This window comes from Lagopus muta, chromosome 1 (genome assembly GCF_023343835.1).
Source record: "Lagopus muta isolate bLagMut1 chromosome 1, bLagMut1 primary, whole genome shotgun sequence".
NCBI lineage: Eukaryota > Metazoa > Chordata > Aves > Galliformes > Phasianidae > Lagopus > Lagopus muta.
In genome coordinates, this window is record NC_064433.1 from 24,587,605 (window position 1) to 24,600,796 (window position 13,192).

The 13,192-nt window shown below is 39.5% G+C and overlaps 1 long non-coding RNA gene across 6 annotated transcripts; it reads left to right on the forward strand.

The window, feature by feature from the left end:
* Positions 1–230: 230 nt before the first annotated feature.
* Positions 231–12,407, forward strand: LOC125694155 (uncharacterized). Of its 6 annotated transcripts, none has more exons than XR_007377437.1 (7): positions 231–578; positions 1,671–1,795; positions 2,231–2,324; positions 6,992–7,374; positions 7,926–8,001; positions 10,434–10,566; positions 10,674–12,407. It is a non-coding gene; the product is annotated as an uncharacterized LOC125694155 (long non-coding RNA). The 6 variants fall into 6 exon arrangements; XR_007377436.1 differs by lacking the exon at positions 2,231–2,324 and having other exon boundaries at positions 10,674–10,797; positions 11,362–12,407; XR_007377435.1 differs by lacking the exon at positions 2,231–2,324 and having other exon boundaries at positions 10,674–10,790; positions 11,362–12,407.
* Positions 12,408–13,192: the final 785 nt, after the last annotated feature.

Here is a 13,192-nt window from a genome sequence, read left to right on the forward strand (position 1 = left end):
TTGTGCCATTTCCAGCATTGCAGGATTTTCTGCGCACCGGCTGCTAGAAAGTTTCCATGAGCTTCCTTTCATCCTGACTGCTGTGACTGCAGCACAGCGTTTTCGGTTTTTTTTTTCCCTTTGCTTTGCCGTTTGTGTTTACAAAGGTCACAGCAGACAGATCATTGACCAGGCTGGAAATAGAAAATCTGCCTGTTTAAAAGCAGAGGGACAAGTCCTGCCTCCAGCAATGTGTGCACCTGGTGGGCAGGGGGAGGCTGTGCCTGCGCTAACATGTAAGCATGGGTGAACTGATGCTTGGCCTCGTTCAGCCAATTCAGGAAGGATGTAAGCTTCACTAGAGATTCACATACACCTAAAGTGAGGCACGTACCTGGGTCTGATGGTGTCATGGGCATCTGCAGGCTGGTTTCTGTGCTCGTGCCAAATCTCACAGCTCACCATGCAGCTCTGCAGGGAGCTGTTTGCACACCTAGCCCCTTCACTGAGTTCCTGCAAGCTTCTAAAGAACCGTCACCTTCAGATATCTCCTCTATCTGAAAGCATCTCAGGAAACTGCTGCCTCAGGTAATGCTGCTGTAAGTATCCCAGATGGGTAAAACCCAGAAAAGTTTGAGAAAAAAATCATTTTATTTTCCTCACACTTACTTCTTGCGTTTATAGCACTTTGCTTATCATCAGAATAACTGGAAGTTTGTTTTTTTTTTTTTTTGCTCTTTATGGTATTTCAATATGGGAAAGAGAGGAAAACACTTTTAAAACACAGATTATCTTTATAAAAGTTCCATAAAATTCCAGGGAATACAGGAAAAATAGACACTGTGTTGACTTTTGTTTCCTTGGCTAAACGTTCAAGTGAGAAGAAGTGTTAGAGAACATTTAGGAATGAAATTAATCTTATCCATAAATATTTGCAGTCCTGAGAGCCTGCGTCTTAAGTTGTCCACAATGACCAAAATGGAGATTTTTGGCAAAACCTCCAGCTGCTTTAGTTTAGTGGGAATTTGCCTGTTTTGGGGAGCTGTATCCACGTTATCAGCATTTTTTTTTACCATCCCTAGGGTCTTATATGCAGAATTACTTATTGATTTATAAAATCTGGTTCTTTATGCACACGTCTGCATCAAATTGTACTAAATGTCTCCTGGCCATGAAGAGCATAGTTATAAAAATGCTTTTTACTTAATGTCATTAAATATGAGGTATTTCCCAGATGTGGTTTAGAAGGTGTTACATTTTACATACCTGCTTTAATACTTTTTTTAAAAGTTAAGGAAAAGTATTCTGTGACAAAGCCAATTGCAAGTCAGGACTAGATTTGTCCATTACCATTAAAGAATCTGCATTTTTTAAGTGAGCTTTAGAATAACATTGTTGATTCTGTCATGATGTAAGCGTATGATATTTGCCAAGAGCTGTATTTCATAAGGCTGGTTTAGGATAGAGCCCAGCTCATAAGAATCTTGATAGGAGATTATTCCTTTCAATAACTTTCATAATGTAATTATACTCATGTGATGATTATGAATTTAATACTGCAGGGAATGAAGTCAATGTTAAAATCCCATTATTTAAAATTAGGCAGGAGCACACCCATGTTAGTGTAGCCAGAAAATACTTGTGCATATAACAATACATCCACACTGATGGGAATGTTTCTTCACAAATAGACACAAAATCAGAGTGTTCCTGTACTGCTGATGAAACTTTCCCTGTTGTATTCCACTGGGAGCTGTTAGCAGTGCTGTGTGACATCCAGAGAGAAGGCACGTTTAACACAACAGCAAGCACTCAGGTGAGTTTAAAGTTTCATTTTGCAGTTAGGAGCATTTTCAAATCAAATAAGTAGTTTCTAGGTGATGCTGAGCCAAACCAAAAGAGATTACTCCATCAGTGTAGTTTTATGTTCTGCTTTCCTCTACTTGATGACGTGGAGTCTTTCTAGCAGGTGGTCTCAAGGCAAACTCTGAGGAAAAAATGAGCAAGCATTCTGATTTTGGTCACTTCTTTTGGCTTCATTTTACCTCTGATATGAACAAAAAATGCTTGTGGAGGATCAGGCATGCCCATGGCAGTGGCCCAGGCACTGGGCACAGCCATCCCACACGACTCGTTTGGAGCCATGTGCCTGTGCCAGCCCCTCATAGATATGGTGGCTGTGTCTGCCCTCGGTCTGCCAGGGATGTTTTTAATAGCATGCTCATTATACAGAAATATTTTCATTTGACAGACAATTTAAATGATCCCCTAAAAGCTGCAATTACCATCAGGACAAATCCAGCTCTGATTGACTCCCACGTTAGCTCCCAAAGTTTGACTCCCAAGTAAGAGACAAGATTTTACTCTTTCTTCTTCTTTGTTACATAAGCTCTTTCACCAATATCTGTCTCCCATGTTAATGCACTGAAGAACATCTCAAAATCCTGCTGTCTTAATCTACCCCAAAAACTACTTCTGAAATAAGAAGCACTATTATCTTCACTTTACCAAGGAGGGACTGCAGAACAGAGAAAACCCCTGCTTTGTCTAAAACAAGACAGGTAGGCAACCTCTAGAGAAGCAGGGAGAGGAAAGTAGGTCTTACATAGAATTCTCTTTCTGAAGGTCCAACAGTCCTAAAGAAAACATCTTTTCACTGCCTAAATGGGTCAGGAAAGGAAGCCTGATGTCAAAATACTATTAAGAGGGCAACTTGGAAGTTAGGACATTTGGTTACACAGCCAATTCTGAAAATATTTCTTTTTGCCAAGTCTTCTGTTTTGTCTTGTTACTCTGTATGTCAGTAGCTTGTTTGCATCTTGCTGCTTATATAGCCTGTTTGTAGGTGTTTCCTGTGATTCAGGGAAGAAATTAGTTATTTGGATCATCTGGTCACCTGGTCACCAAATGCAGCAGGTCCTCTTGGTCACTCAGACAAGCTGGCTTTTGAGCTCAGCTGGACACCAGGAGGCACCCAGGCCCCCCAGAAAGGTTCTCCACAGGTTGGGTGTTTCCAGTCTCTGAATGTGTAACGATAGATAGAAATTTTACATCTCAAATTAGTTATTGATGCTTTTCTCAGAGCTAAAACATATTACCAATGTTTTGCTGGTATGTGCTAGTGCTCTTTAATGACACTAATGATGTAATAACTGTTAACATTATTTATCTTAGAAGACTGCAAAGTGTCTCACCACACGCATCCTATCGGCATTAATCAGGGAAGAGGCCTAATCCCAACACAAACATGTCAGGGGAATGGCCAGGGTGGAGGTGTAGCTGGAGATTAAAAGGAAAGGCTGCTCCTTTTTAGGAAGGAAAGGAAGGTCTCCAGAGTCTTGCCCCTGCATGGGGTGGCCTCTGTGCTAGGAGGGGGTTTGCTCCATTCCCCACACCTGGGCAAGACTCTGCTCACTTCACTTCAGGTGTGTTTGGAGACACTTTCACAACACACTTTCAGGTGTGTTTGTGCTGGGATCCTCAGCCTGGCCTCCTCTTATAGTTAATAGCAGCACAGAGGGAAACGTCTGACATCTAACATCTGAAAACGTAATTCAGCTCATCTAAAACACAAAACAGTTTTTCTTCGTATATTGCATATGAGATACATGACATACATATTTCTTCTCTGGATCTGTCAGCTGAATACTGGTAGTTAGAAAAGAAGAACCTGCATTTTTTTTTTTGCCTGATTACTGTGAAGGAAGCACCTAGGCAAATGCAAGAGATGGAGATTTCAAACCAATTAATCTGGATCAAGACTCAGTAGAAATATTCTTGCTCAATTTTTTTTATCTGTGATTTAGTCCAAGAGATTTTGAAGTAGATCATTTTTATTTCAAAAAAGAGAGCAGACAAAACCCACAAATGAAAATACAAAACCCCAACTCTTACGCAGCTCCTAATTTTCTCCTAAATTTCTTGTCTCAAAACATCTGTTGCTTTTTTTCCATTATGAAATGTTACATTAGACCTGTCACCTTAGAGTCCTTTCTCCTTCTTCAGAGTAAAGGAGCAGCAAAATTTGTATGGATAATGTTACTGGCTGTGAAAATTAACAGCTCCATTAAGTTTTAATTAAAGGCAGGGCTAATGACATCCTTTTGGACTACTTTCTGCCACTGTGGTGTTGGAGACAGTTTCAAAATGGACACCTGGGCTATCCTGTTTCTTTTTGCTGTTTATATCCTAAATGTTCCAGCACCTGATTAACATTTGCTTTATATGAAGCAGATCACCATTTTTTCAATCAGAAACTTTCCAGGAGGGGGATGTCCTTAGTGTCTAACTACCATGGAGCTTATTAGCTTGTCATTTGGCAAGGAGCTGATGGTCGAGCCAGCCGGCAGTGCAGCACAGCATTTGCTGAGAACAACTCTATTTGTGTATTCCTGCCTTCATATCCCTGGTGGATGCTGCAGGGCTTGCTGGAACAAGGGAGGAAAGCTCATGCTGGTTGTACAAAAATTTGGAGTTGATATATTGTGTTTGAATAAGATTGCATTAGTTAGCCATCTTCCTAGGAGAAAAGACAGGTCTTGATGGATGGGACCTACCCAATGGCATCAACCTTTCCCATGTGATGGAAGCTTCACGGGCCATCCTGCTTTGCCTTGGCACACAGCCAGCACTGAAAGCAATTGCTCACAGCACGAGTGCAAAGGTGATATGAGTCAGGGGATTCAAGTGAAACCACTTGTTAAATTCTGTATGACCTTTTCCTTAATTTGCAATCGGGAAGTTGTTTTGCCCTGGGAAGACTAGAAGAGGACAAGGCTGCGTCTTTCTTTAGGTATTAGTTGTTCTGCATTTCTAACATTTTGAAAAATATACTGCAGTGTTTTCATGAGCATATTCATGGTCATATTTTGCATCCCACTTTCCCAATAAGGTGCATTTTATTAGAGAAATCTGATATAAATTAACATAGGCCTGCCATTTGGTAGGTTTGCTAAATAACAAAGCCAGGATAAGATGTTCTAAATAAAACAGAAATAGAGAGAAATTGCCATTCCTTTTTAATATTTCTGTTACAACTGAAAATGAAAATGGGTTTTGAGGACTGCCTGCTTTCAGGGTATGATGTTCTGATTTCTGGTCAGGATACGATCACACCTAAATTCAGCATCCTGCACAAGTCTGTGCAGGCACCCAGCGCTGAGCGCCCAGGAACACGACAGATGCCTCACAAGAAGCCAGGCTCCTCGTCCTCGCACAATGGCTTCTGCCTTTTCTTAAGAAAATCATTTCTCATTGTTGGCTTTTGGAAATAAAGCAGATGTCCCAACAACTTCTCCAGATTTTTCAAAATTGGGATGATAAATTTCCCGGTGACATTTAGATATTTTAAAAGAAAACGAATGTTTCAGGACACGATGAGAAGAAAACCATGACACTGCCACCTGGTGGATTCCGAGATAATATCTACATCATATCATACCGTCATGATTTGGGTATTGGCATAAATGTGTGTGGTACGTCGTGGTCAACTAATAGCTCGTTTCTTTCCCACAGAAAATATAGCATATAAAAATATAGATTTTTATAAACTAAGACATTCAGTTTAACTAACGATATAGATAGGAATCTTGCTATGATTTGTGTTAAGCACTTGCATCAGTTAAGCTCTTAGCACATTCTGTCTTAAAGCATGTTAGCAGTGCTTTAAAAGCAATATTAGTCTAAACGTGTTACTCACTCAGTTCCACCTTACCACTCCTGAAAACTAATGCTATCTTGAGAAGTAGTGATCCTTGTAAATTGTGCTTAGGAATAAATTTGAAGTTCATTGAAGGCTGTTAATACAAGGATTAAAGGACTTGTTCACATGGAGTTGTAAGTTGTAATTTAAACCGAATTCCATAACTCACCTCTAAGAAAGTCTGTGATATATGCATCTTTCAAATCTTTTCTGCTCTGGTGTGTTGACGTGCAAATAACACAGACCAAGAAAGTCCCTATTGTATTGGAGTGAGTGAATTAAGAAAAAGGAAAAAAAATCCAGAGCGATCTCCTTTTTCCTGAAGGATCTGAACCACTTCATCAGCTCATCATCAGTTACTAACTAATGGATCACAGCACAAGCAGAAAAATCCACAAAATACGTTATAGCAACTTCAGTGTCCTCCTTGTGTTTTGAGTTTGCAGGGAACTGAACCAGGATGTCAAAATCCTGTACCTGTAGGAGCCAGGGTTTGAAGGAGTGCTTCTCACAGAACATTGATGCGATGCAATATGAAGCATGAGCCCATTCTGAAATCAGCTGTAGCAAGACAGTGATATCAATATTTGTATCAAGACAGCTCGCCTCTTTAGGGGAATGAAAAAAGAGCCCTTTTGCCTGTTTCAAAATGCGATATGGAGGCGTTTGTGAAAAGAGAACCGTTGATGTGCACAAAGATGAACCAGAAGCTAAGCAAAGGGCCTTAAATAAACAATTCCTGAAGACTTGCTTAGTGCTAAAATGGGAAAACAGACTCCATCACTGGCATAAAATCCATTGTGGTTCACATTTAAGCCTAGACAGTGATTCATACTGTTGCACTAGACTCAGCATGCTGCAAAAGGCACTCAAAATAATTAACACATAGAATTAAACTACTTAGATTTCACATCATCAAACATTTAACTTTCCGTAATTCCCTCTGCAGCTGTGATTTATTTGCATTTATTATTTTGCCTATTTACCACTTCTCTGTTGCTTTTTAACTCGCTCATACTTCCTTCTTCTGTAAGCCTGAACACTGGCTCATTGTTTTTGTTTTTAGCTCTTGCATCTTACTCATACTCACACTTCTGATGGCTAGTTAAAAAAATGCATTGCATCAAATATGGTCCTCAAATTGCTGAAAAGAGTTTTCTGTTTATTTATTTTAATCGTTGATGTAGCCTTACTTGGTATTCATAACATGCTTACTCATTACTGCCATTTGATTGTTTAATACTGGCAAGAATGTCTCTAAATATTTTTTTCTATTTTGCTCACAAAAAATATTAAATTTGTTTTGATTAGGTTTAAGAAAAAACACACATGAAGAGGAAGTCTCATTATGTCTGAAAGCTTCTATCAAGAAATATAGATCAGAGTCCTCAATATGACAAAGTCAGTGACTTTCTGGAGACAAAGACCCAACAGATAACTTGAGAAACATGGACATATGAAATATTAAAAAACCAGCCCTGACAAAAATGCACTTTGAAGGTAATATTACACTGCAAAACCTCAGAAAATATTTATAAACAGAGCAGTGAAAGAGAGATCCGAAGATAGACACTGATTACGTGTGTAAAAAAAAGACTGTATTGGGTCAGGACAAAAATGCAGAAGACCTGTCAAAATCTGACAATCATCCAGAGCATATGTTTGGGGAAGAAGCATACGGACAAGGCAAACAAGTAAGAATGTTTTCCCTAGTTTTGCTGCCCAGACTTCCTGAGCCATCTGTTGATTCCCCAGGCATTTGTTCCTGATGGATGCTTTCTCCATGACTTTTTCTTATCTCTCTCTGTATTTCTGACACTTCTTGCCATCAATGAGTTCTACTGTTTAACTAGAATCTACATGAAAAGAGCCCATATTCTCCTGTTTTAATCCCTCTGCCTCTTTATTTCATTTGATCTTTTCTCATTCCTTCATTCTGAGAAATAATGAACAACTCTCTTCGTATTTTTCTTTTATACTTACACTTATTTGTGCTGCTTCTATTTTGCCCTCATTGTCCTTTCTCTAGGCTGGTAAATCCCAGCTGATTTAGTCTCTTTTTTGAACATCATCCTTGTCATTGTATTCAAAACCTCTTCTACAGAACTATTCTACCGTGTTTTAGTGACAGTCCCAGAAATCCTTGACAACAGGTATTTTCAGAATTAATAAGCTTTCCCCAATGATACAATATTTCAAATTTCAAGGACATGCAGGTTACCCTTACAGGATGTTTTTATTTCAGTTTCAGAGAAAGAGTTGGTCTCTCAGGTCTCAGCACACAAATTAATGCACGCTGGGTGTGAACTGCGCTCTCACATGTGCGTAATTGTTTCTTCATTGTTTTTACAATTTGTTGCATGGATCTGGCTGCATAATTCCTTGCCCTGTACTTTCTCAGTCAATTTGGGGAGAATCTGTTTATCCCTCAAGGGAAATTATGGGAAAGTACTGGCAGGCTACCAGCTTTTCTTGAATTAGTCAGCACCTTCACAGCAAAATACGAGTGTGAAGAAAACAGGGGTTTAACTGTAGCCTGCAGTGGGATAATTTATTTACTCTCAAGGCACCACCATAACAGGGTAAAAAACTTTTTGTTGTTTGTATGTGTACAGCAGAACTATCATCTGGGTAAGAGTTTTGGTTTATTCTGCTGTGCAAAATATTTTGGCAAAGATTTTTGCAACGTTTTTGAAAATGCTGCTGTTATTACTCTTGATATTTGGAGCTTGGTGTTTCTCAGATTAGTAACAGAAGGTTGTTCAGAGAACACTTGTTCACTTGTTATAAAAGATGGAGTAAAGACAGAAAGAGCTGGTCAAAATCACCATTCACAGGCAGAATCAGAAGAAACCAAATGCTTGGGTCCTCCTTCTGTTGACACTCACCAGTGCTGTTAAGCTGCCATAGACCCCCAATTTTGTTGATGAGCTGTTTTTCATAGAGCTCATCACCTCAGAATTCAAAACATAAAGCTCAAGCTCCTGTAATTGCTGAAAATGAGATTCACCTCACCTAATTTTAAGAGTGTGAAAGCCTGGTATGTAATGTAAACTAGTGAAATCCTATCAGTAGTCAGTGAAAGATGGATGGATCCATCTTGAGAGCACCCACTCTGTCCATTTTAGATTTCACTTTCCTCGTGCCCTCAGCAGCTCATACAACAGCTGTAGTGTTGACATTTTAGAAAGTTAGAGTTTGTTGCCAGTTCAATTCCATCATGAGTACTACTGTAGAATAATATTCAGAAAGAAAACAATGTTATTTTAAAGGGACAGAGCTGCTTCCACAAACAAAAAGCCTGAGGGAAAACCTGAGACAACCTTGCCAGTCATAGTATTCCTCTCAAGACATCTGGAGTGAGCTCTTTACTGTGCTCCTGAGTTGATCTACACAACTCAGCACAACTCAGGAGTGGAAGGACAGTCATAACTGTTATCAAGCCACTGCCTAGTGCAGATTGTGGTTGTGGTGTTTGAATTGTATTTGTGGAACCTATGAACTCAGCCTTAAAAAAGGTCCAAGCAAGAAAGATGTAAATTAAAATGGTAAGTCAGCAGCAATTCTCAGAGAGCAGATATTAAACATAGTGCTTGGCTCTTACTGTCCTGCAGCTTCAGCCTTCTCTCAGCATCTTTCAGAATCAGAGCTTACTTCCCAGAGGCAAGGTGTGTGAACGTTTGGGCACGTGCTCGAAGTTCAGAGGCAGGATGAGGTGAGGTCAGTGAGAAGCACCCCCATAAAGCTCAGCTCTTTGCCTTCCTTATCTTCCCCTGGGGCACGCCTTACCTACCAGCCAGTAGGCTGGGACTGGAATACTCAGAAGCTGTGTGGCTGTGCTTTAGGCTGGGGCTTTGTGAGGGCTCTGTACAGCTGACCTTGCCTCAAGACATCTGCTCTCAGTGTCCAGCTCTGCTAGACAGAAAGTAGCTGGTGAATGCAGTGCTTCACATAAACTGAAGAAACTGCCATCCTACTTCAGGCCCTGGAAAGATGCTATAAAAGTCTGTTTGGAGGCAGGCTGACACCATAAATTCCAGAAAAAAACTGGATAGGGTAAAATTACAGAAAGAAACTGACCAAATAAATAGAAGTCTGCCGGCAAAAGTGAAAGCCAAAGCCAAGTGAAATAAATTCCATGTGAATCTTAAAACTATACTTGACTATTTGAAGAGATGCAGTGCTTCTGATGAAACAGTAAGGGCTTCTGTGATTAGACAACCGTATAAGCCGTGTATTGCAGGGCTTGATAACCATTTTTGCTTTTTATGTTGGAGACAACTAGATTTTAAACAACAGTATTCTGGAGAAATCTCAGAGTTTAAAATCATTTTGGAAGTGGATTAGAAAAAGATTTCAACATCTTGCTTGTTTACCACAGGCAAGTCTTGTCAGTTTAACACGGACTTTTGTTCCTTTTTCTTTGAAACAACACCAACAGGCCTGCACATAGGTATGCCTTTAGAGGTTCGCAGAGGGTGTTGTAAGACATTGCTTGAGACCAGAAGGAACACTTTCATCGTGTTTACATGCCAGTGTTTCTCTGCTTGAAATCATCTTTATGCTTTGATCTCCAAATCTATAAACATATACTTGTTTCTCTGATGGAATTTATTTCACTGGATCATTGCTTATGCAATCTGGTTTTGTTTGAATATGAGGGCTAGAGGGGCTGTCATATAGGTACATAATCAAATCCTGCAATTATTTTCTGTTGCCTATTTGTATAACTAATGTTCTGATTACTTTTCAGCTGTAAGGATGCAACTATGTTCACAGATAAGATTTGTCTGCTGTTGTTTTTCCTATCTTCACTGAAGCACTGTTTTTGTTACTGTGAGAAATGCAAGAGAGGAGCACATTATAGCATTCATAGCATTCAAAAGGTAAGATATTTGAGTTATTTATAGCTTTGAAACAAGGAGGGGTTGTTTCAAATTTTACTCCCTGAAGCAATGTCACTGTAAGTATGATTTTTTCTCTCTTTCTGAAGAACATAATTACATCCTCTGTAATACTGTTGCACTGATGACCTGCAGTACTCAGGCAGAACTATGCGTCAGAGCAGAGGGGTGTCCCATCTGGAAGTGCTCAAGGGAGATGTGAGAAGGTACAAGGTGTGAGTGGTTCTGTGGTATGGACACGTTCACTGGGAACTGGGCTCTTGAAATGGTTTTGGAAAGCAGCAGGTGGTGGATAGTTATACCCAGAACTGAACCTTTTCATGTTTACACAGTTCTATGACTAGTGTTCTCAGCAATAAGGAACTGCTGTTCTTGTAATAAGCTTCATCATGAACTTTGAAATGAGTAGGAACCATTAGGACTTTGACTTGGTATAGCTCATCTTCCTTAGTTCTGTTGTTGTCAGTATTCAGCATAATTAAGTTAAAACAAGTTTGGAAACATCCCTTGGGTCTTAGAACGACTTCTAGAGGACAATGGAGATGTGCCCTGTGCTTATAACATCACCAAGATACTCAAAATTAATGTATTCCCTTTTCTCAGGAGTTACTTGTTTTATTTTTTTTTTTATGTGATCACATACATATAAAAGGAGTTTTAGGAGGACACAGTTTGATTTTGTACTGTGATAGTAGATATTTCAGTGCTGCACCCAAAAGTAAATATTTTTGTGTTTTTACACAGATCTTCTGTTTTTTTCTGGCATGTCTCTGTTAGCTTGGATAATTCTCAAGAGAAAGGATAAGACAGTAGTCAACCATATCATCAGAAAGAAGCAGATTGCAGGTGGTCCTCCAGAGAATCCTGGCACGGGAGCTGGCAGAGATCTAACCATTAGATCTGACCTGTATTGCTACCTTCCAGGTTGTCTCATCCCTGGCTCCCTGACTTCTTGCCTCCATTCTGAACCTCTCAGAACATTCAAGACAATATTACATACAGTGTGCACTCACTGCTTCCTTGCTTTCTCATAGACATCCAACACCAAATGGGTGGAGATATCAGGGCCATCACACCCACCCTCCAGAAGTGGCTAGCCTGCTTGCTAAGGGGTGTGATATGCTACTAAGGCATCTCCGTGTATTGGGTAGACTGGAGCTTCCTACATTTGAGATGGTTTGAATTTCCTGCTCTAATCTCTACCTATGAAGAACATGTCCCAAATGTACTGAAGAGAAATGAAATGGAATAGTGTAGTTGTTCAACACTACGTAAGAAATGTATGGAGTAATAAGAGCTTACACTCTGAAGCTAAGAATTGTCTCAGAGATGGATATAAATTACCATGATGTATTCCTGTTGTTTTCAGTCAAGATAAATTCTTCTGCTTACTCACAGACTATTTTAAAATCTACCTTTACTTTTCTTCTCCTACCAGTTTTATTCAAATGTAAATCTGTTGACTTTAGCAGAGTTCTGATATTTGTCTCATTTCCTCAGTGTATTTTTCCAGTCTTATGCATGACTTTTCCTTCTGAAACACCCAACCCACCAAGGTCTATGATATACAAACTGGAGCACCTTCAAATTGCAGGAGGCTGAGGGGGCATTACTGCACACTGACTTTGTCTTAGTCCCTTTTGTAGGCCTCTGCTGTCAGATGGAATATTGAACTGGGTGTACCCATCTATGTGCACGGGGAACTATTTATTGTATTCTGATTGCTACTCTACAGTTAAAGTATTGAAATCCTCTTTTAAGGGGACTAACACACGGAGCTATTTTTAGAGTTCAGAAATAAAAACACGAATAAAAAAATACAACATGATTAATCATTGTTTGTTTTCTTTTTAAAAAAAGGCTGCTGACCAAGATAAAAAAACCGAAAAATTGTGAAAACAACACCCTTGTTCCTCTACTCTACAATGACATATGGCTAAACGCAAAAAAGAAGAATGGTCAGTCTTTTACATATAAAAAAAAGAGTGTTCCTACTGGATTTATCACAGCAATACTCCTGTAGTGAGCCAGAAATCATAGAGGCATCTACAATTAGAAAATCATATAAGAAATTTTGCTTCTAGAAAGAGAATGCTTAAGGTTGCTTCAAAAACAAAGAAGAAAGCTTGTATTCATACTGTGCTACCATAGCCTTGGATGAACACTTGGGTCTTCAATTTTAGCAGAGTCAAATACTACAGTGCTTAGAAGCAGAAAAGCAAATATTTGCACTTAGAATTAATGCTTTCATTCTTGTATCACTGCATGTCTGCTGGTATATTTTCAAGTACAGCGTCAGAAGTGAGATAAACCTGGCAGTTTGGGATGCTGAAAGGAAGAAAAGTGCAACTTCATGGTACCGTCTGGTGTCTGAAAGCCTGAAAAGCTTGGTGATGACAAGAGCTGGGATAATCCCATTTCATTTCTCATGAACAGCTTAGAGAGATTTCTTTCTTTTTTTTTTTTTTTTTTTTTTTGGAGAGCAGTGAGGGTGGAACCTGTGGAGTCACTGTGATCGAAAGTGTCCTCAGATAGGGAAGAAGCAAGAGAGCCTTTCTTTCGATTATGCAGCAATGTAGTTGTTAGAGTAGCAGGGGCAGAGATTGTC